Source organism: Guyanagaster necrorhizus (assembly GCF_019112545.1).
Source record: "Guyanagaster necrorhizus MCA 3950 unplaced genomic scaffold BT62scaffold_50, whole genome shotgun sequence".
Lineage (NCBI taxonomy): Eukaryota > Fungi > Basidiomycota > Agaricomycetes > Agaricales > Physalacriaceae > Guyanagaster > Guyanagaster necrorhizus.
Genome location: NW_025064929.1, coordinates 186,428 through 192,531, shown reverse-complemented (window position 1 = coordinate 192,531; position 6,104 = coordinate 186,428).

The window sequence follows — 6,104 nt, the reverse complement described above, 5'->3', positions numbered from 1 at the left end:
TCCAGATTCTTGGACAACCTATATCGCCTATTACACATCAAACAGAATGCATCTATGGCATACCACCCACAAACTGATGGGCAAACAGAACAAGCAAACCAGGAAATCAAAAAATACTTTCATTTGTTCATCAACTACCAGAAAGATGATTGGGTGGAATAGTTGGTGCTTACCACCTTCCAACATAATAATTGCATTCACTCTACAACAGAGAAAACTCCATTCTTTATCAATTATGGACAGCATCCAAACATTACACAGACAGAAAGACACAGAACTACAACACCAGCATCAGCAAACTTCCCCAAAACAATGGAAAAAATCCATATGGAGACTAAGGTTGCACTTGAAAAAGCAGCCTCTGCAATGAAGACCCAATATGATAAACACTGCCAACCTGCCCACACATACTCCCCTAACAATAAAGTCTGGCTAGACACCACTAACCTCCACCTCCCACAACCAAAACACAAACTAGCAGACAAATGGACTGGGCTGTTCCCTATAATTATCAGAGTTAGAGCCAGTATCTATAGACTATGTTTACCACCAATATAGAAGGTGCATGATACCTTCAACAAAACACTACTATCACTATACATAGCACCAGCATTTCTGAATCAGAAATGACTGCCTTCTCCTCCACCCAACCTCATCGATGATGAAGAACATTATGAGGTCGATCAAGTCCTACACCACAGGACATGAAAGATCAAAGCAAAAGGTGGAGGGATGATGACAATGGTCAACTATCTGGTCAGTTGGAAAGGGTATAGTCTGAAATCTAACTAATGGGTAAATAAAAAACTTATGAACACCAACAATGCCATATGCAATTATGAATTATCCCTAAATTAAACCATCAGGATAATGGTCTTAAAGAGGGGGTAATATTATGATTTTTCTTGTTTCTTCATCCTTTCTTTGATTTAACCCCTATTTATGCTTAGTCAGAGCACTAGGACAAGTGCCTAAGACTGTGGGACAAGGCTTAATCATCACAACTAGTCAAGTCAGCTATTGTTTTTTGACATAGCAGCATTGCATGATGACCCACAATCCTTTTTATGTATAGTAATGACAACCAAGGACAATGGGCATAAAAGATAGAGCAACCCATAATAAGTATATAGTATTATTAGCAGACAATGTACAATATTTAAGGAGGCTCACTCTTGCTGGGTAACTCCAGCTTTGAGCTAAAGTTTATTCTATCTCATTCTACTCTTGAGCTATACACACAAAGCCTTGATACACTGAGAGTCAATATCAGCATAAACAGTGAACTTTATCAGAAGGCTCGAATGCAAAGTCATAATAGTTTATCATGTGCCCATTGATCACATGCAGCTTGAGTCTAACAATATGATTCCTTTGCCAAAAGATGTCACCTGCTACTCTAGAGAGAACCCTCCTCATTTGAAGTTCTCCTGGTCTCCATTCAGCCTCAGACAGTGAACCTTCAGTGGATCCACTTCCACTGGATTGGTGTTACTCTACAGCTGGAGTTATTCCTTCATTCAATTCTACAGACACATCATGCATCCAAATACCATAGCTCATCACATAGCACATCTATTTCCTCATCATCAAAATTCCACTCATATTTTCCAGCTGTGACCTTGATATGCACCTGATGTGAAACAGACACAGTAACGTGAACATGCATTAATAATGCATATATGTGTTCAATCATATATTCAGCCAGCCAGCCAACAATCCAATGACTGCCCCAGCAAGATGTCAGCTGAAGAATCTCCAGAATCTCCAACTGACATGGCACCACCTCACTCAACACTCATTTCATAATGCTTCCACTATCACTCTCCACTTTAAATGTCAACTTGGTCATTCCTTCATTGGAGACAAGATAGTCAACAACTGCAGAAGACACACTGCAGATTCTCAGGGTAATGGAGGGTATGTGTATCTTCTGTTGAGCGAGCTCCATCCAGAATCCTGCAGAGGAATGGTAGAGATTGATGTTAGATATCTGGAGTGACTTGAGGCTGCATAGGTGATGGAAAATATGAGAGGCTGTAATGATACTGCCTTCCTGCAATGAGAAATGATGAAGTGCTGTACTTCTGGTCGATTCAACAGAGAAAACACACTCTATACCAGAGACTACTAGGCTGACAGTACTTCAGTCTTACTGATCCACTAAATATAGGAAGATATGAGACAAGCAATAATTGTCTGCAAGTTCACATGCAAGTGTCTTCTTGATTGTTAGCATTGAGTTATTCTGTAACTAGTGAGAGAGAATTTGCAGATATTGCAAAACTGGGAGAGATGAGAGAAATAAGGTATCATGAACTCAGGGTGGGTCAGATGGAGCTCAAGGATAGGTCATTTCATCAACCAATTTAATGTGTCTTCAAAGAAGAATGGCAGAGCTTTACAAGATCTATTGCTGGTACTATAATTGAAGGGAAAAATTAGTGGCAGTCTCTATTTAGAGGTTTGGCTAAACTTATCACAAGGTGAATATCTGCAAGTTAGTTAACAATGCAAATGCTATATTGTAGAGTATGCAAAATGCTTCTGTGTTAGCTTTCATCTGGAGACACATACATATTGAATTAGGATTGTCTTTGAAATGACCATCTTCAGCCACATCACAGTCTACCAATGCATGTTGCTCAGAATATGATCCCAATATACAAATTTGCAGTCTATAGATATAGCCTGCAGGTCTATGGCTTGAACTACTGGTCTTCCAAGTATGTTTTCATAGAGTTTCTTGCATGCTAACTCCTCAAATTTACTATTTGCCACAGAGAGTGCACTAAGCATGCAGCATGCACTTCTAAGCACCCTTTTCAGTGTATGATTTAAACCTGTGAAGTAAGATCTCATTTTCACAGATGCTCAATAGAGAGCTGCTATAGCTGAAAGAGATCTTATTCGATGCAGCATACTATATTCTTCTTCTCCACTTGCTTTGGGTCTACAGAAGAGCATATTACTTCCAATGCCTCTGTTCTATGTCATGGGGATCAGGATGAGAATAAGATAGTTTTTCATCCTTGAGATACAACTAATGTTGATATATATTCAGTTTACTAGCACTTCCCAGAGAGCCAAACTAGTTTTGATGCATAAATAGAACATAGAAAAAGGTAGCAGCTGTATTTATCATTCCTTTGCTATCCTTCTTTTAATATTTCTTTTTCTCAGCTATCAGGTAATCATTCATATCTATCCTGGAGATGCTATTAACACAATTGGCTGTCTTAGATTGTGCCATGCAGAGAATATAACATTTTTAGACAGGTCAGTATTTATCTATTCATTCTGGTTTTTGCTAACTGACAAGCAGTATGCTCTCAATTATAAGTGACCTTGCTAGCAGCTCCTTGTCCTGATTCTCTATAGAAAGTATCACATTTGGAGATGCTTCAGTTGCACTCTCTTATGAAGAGATCAAAGGAACCTGTTATGATTTTTCTATTTTCTTTCCTGATTTAACCTCTATTTATGCTTAGTCAGAGTGTTAGAATGAGTGCTTAAGACTGTGGGACAAAGCTTAGTCATCACAACTAGCTGAGTCTGTCATTGTCTTTCAATGCAACAGCATTGCCTGACAATGCACAATCACCTTTTTATATATAGTAACAACACCTTAAGATAATAGGCACAATAGACTCAGAAACACACAATTAGTAGTAGTATTATTAGCAGATCTAGTATAGTATTTAAGACTGCTCACTCTTGCTGGTAATCTCCAGCTTTGAGCTAAAGTTTATCTTCACACCATTCTATACTCAAGCTGATTTTCTTGGCCTTGTGACACACCAGTTTGATTATATATCTGTGAACTTAATCATCTTATCTGAAGTGCAAGGTAATGATCATTTATCACATGTAATTAGCTCATGTGATGCTTGGATCTAACAATTAGCTTGAAGCTGATCTTTCTTTTCCTCATGCACTATAGTGTGGAGGAAACCAAATACCCTTTGTCAACACATCAGACCTGAACTTTGACTGAGAGTTCTTTGAACTCCTTGCTTCTATCATCAGAACATTGTTAGGATTATTGGTGATCATTCAGCTGTGCTGGAGATGCCAATCAATCACTGCTTGGGCAATCAGACATTATAACAAGTTCTAACATATCTGACAAATCCTTTGCAACATAACCTCTGACCTCCCTCTTTATGACATCTCCAAATCTCAACAAATGTCCCACCAGCCCATGACAAGCCTCTTACCAGAAGCCAGGCCTAGCCACCCACTTCAAAGGGATGTTCAGAAAGAAGAAAGATGTGAATACCCTCTTCGATGAAGAAACAGCAACCCTCACATCACAGGATTCTGAAACTCTTAGGTATGAGCCTCCATCTCCAACTATGAGGATGAGGATCTCTCAGGTGACTTCTTTCAGCAGTCTCTCTCCTCTGACCCTTCCACCATCTCTCAAGCCCCTGGGGTTGCTGACTGTGCCCAAGACTCTCTCAATGCCACTAGAGTGGCTGAAGAACCCCGACATATCCCAACTAGCAGCCAGTCTTTAAGCCCTGCCCTTCACCACTCCTCAGAAACCAGCATAGAGATGGGGCAGGCCTTCTCAGAGTAGCTCTGTGAAGAATGACAAACCTGAGAAAATTAAAATGAAATCATCCACCAGTTATTCCCAGCATAGGACCTCAACATTCCTTTTAACTATGACAAGGCCCTCTGACAGAAAGAACAAAGATGATGAGACCTCTCTCCATCAGTCCTTAGCAGACTGGAGAAGCATCTTTTTGAGGCCAGATGAAGAAGGTGAGAGGCCACTGAGTGTAGTGAGCAGCTTGCAGAGTCATAAAGAAATGAAGAAAGGATGCAGCTCAAAAGGGCCAATGCCTCCAACTGATACAGGCTCCAGGAGGAGCTTACATCAGTACTCACATCAGTATGAGCCAACAGATCCCATCAATCTCTTTCAATCTCAGTATTCAGAGAGCCAAGCACAACCAGCTCTGACTCATGGGCCTCAGAGTGCTGGGCTCATGCTGAAGTCCTCACCACTGACCAGGCTTGAACAAGAAGAAGCCATCAAAACTCTCCTCCAGCAGGAGATAATATCCCAGAACCCACCTCATGCCTCTCAACTCTCCAATATCCCTCTTCCTGATGAACCCTCAGTGCTGACACCACCTTCAGAGATGATGAGTCCATCCTTGGACACTATGGACTACAGGTACCTGAGAATACCTACATCCCCACTTGTATTCTCTGAGAGTTCCTTGGCAGCTGAGTGGTTGGGCAACTTTTCAACAACAGATACTGAAGAAATGTCCATGTCTATCACAAGTGAGTGACAGTGGTGCAAGCAGCAGGAGGTAACTGATATGACAAGGAAATCAGAAGCTGTCCTGTCACCACCTACTTCGACACCTCAGACTTTTTAGGCCCCACTGCTAGACCTAGTTGTTACAATTTTTCCTATTTTCTTTTCTTTTTCCTTGGAGATAACCCCTATCTTGCTTAGTCAGGGCACTTAGACCAGCACTTAGGACCATGGGAATGCTTAGCTCAGCAACCCAGTCGGTCCTCATCTTATCATTGATGTGCTTGGTAACAGCTAAGTGACTAAGAGAAGTGAATGAGGAATGAACTCTCAAACACCAACACCTAACCACTCAATACACAATCACCAAATACAGTTGAGGTCGGTTGTTTTGAGTACGATAGAAGCACTCTTGCAGTCTTAAGTAAAATCACAGAAACAGTCAATAAAGACAGTTATTTAACTCTATCTTGCTTTCAAAGATGCAATACTCATGAGAGTAGTTTATAGCAATGTTTAGGTATAATTAGGACTTAGAATCAACACCAAATTGCACTCCAAACCAACTTAGAGTATTCCAAAACCCAATGAACTCCAAAATCCAAATACTAAGTCTATCAAGCACTTAGGCTTGACTAGCTGCACTCTTGGCAGTCTAGCGGTCCTCAAAACCGAAGAACTTGTACTCTGATGCCGAAACCCTTATAGTTTGGAACCCAAATTAATCTGAAACCCAAAATATAGTTATAATTCCAATCTAATCCTCTCTCTAAGTGACAAAGCAACTTAAATAAATCACTAAGTCGAAGCAGAACTCAAAATC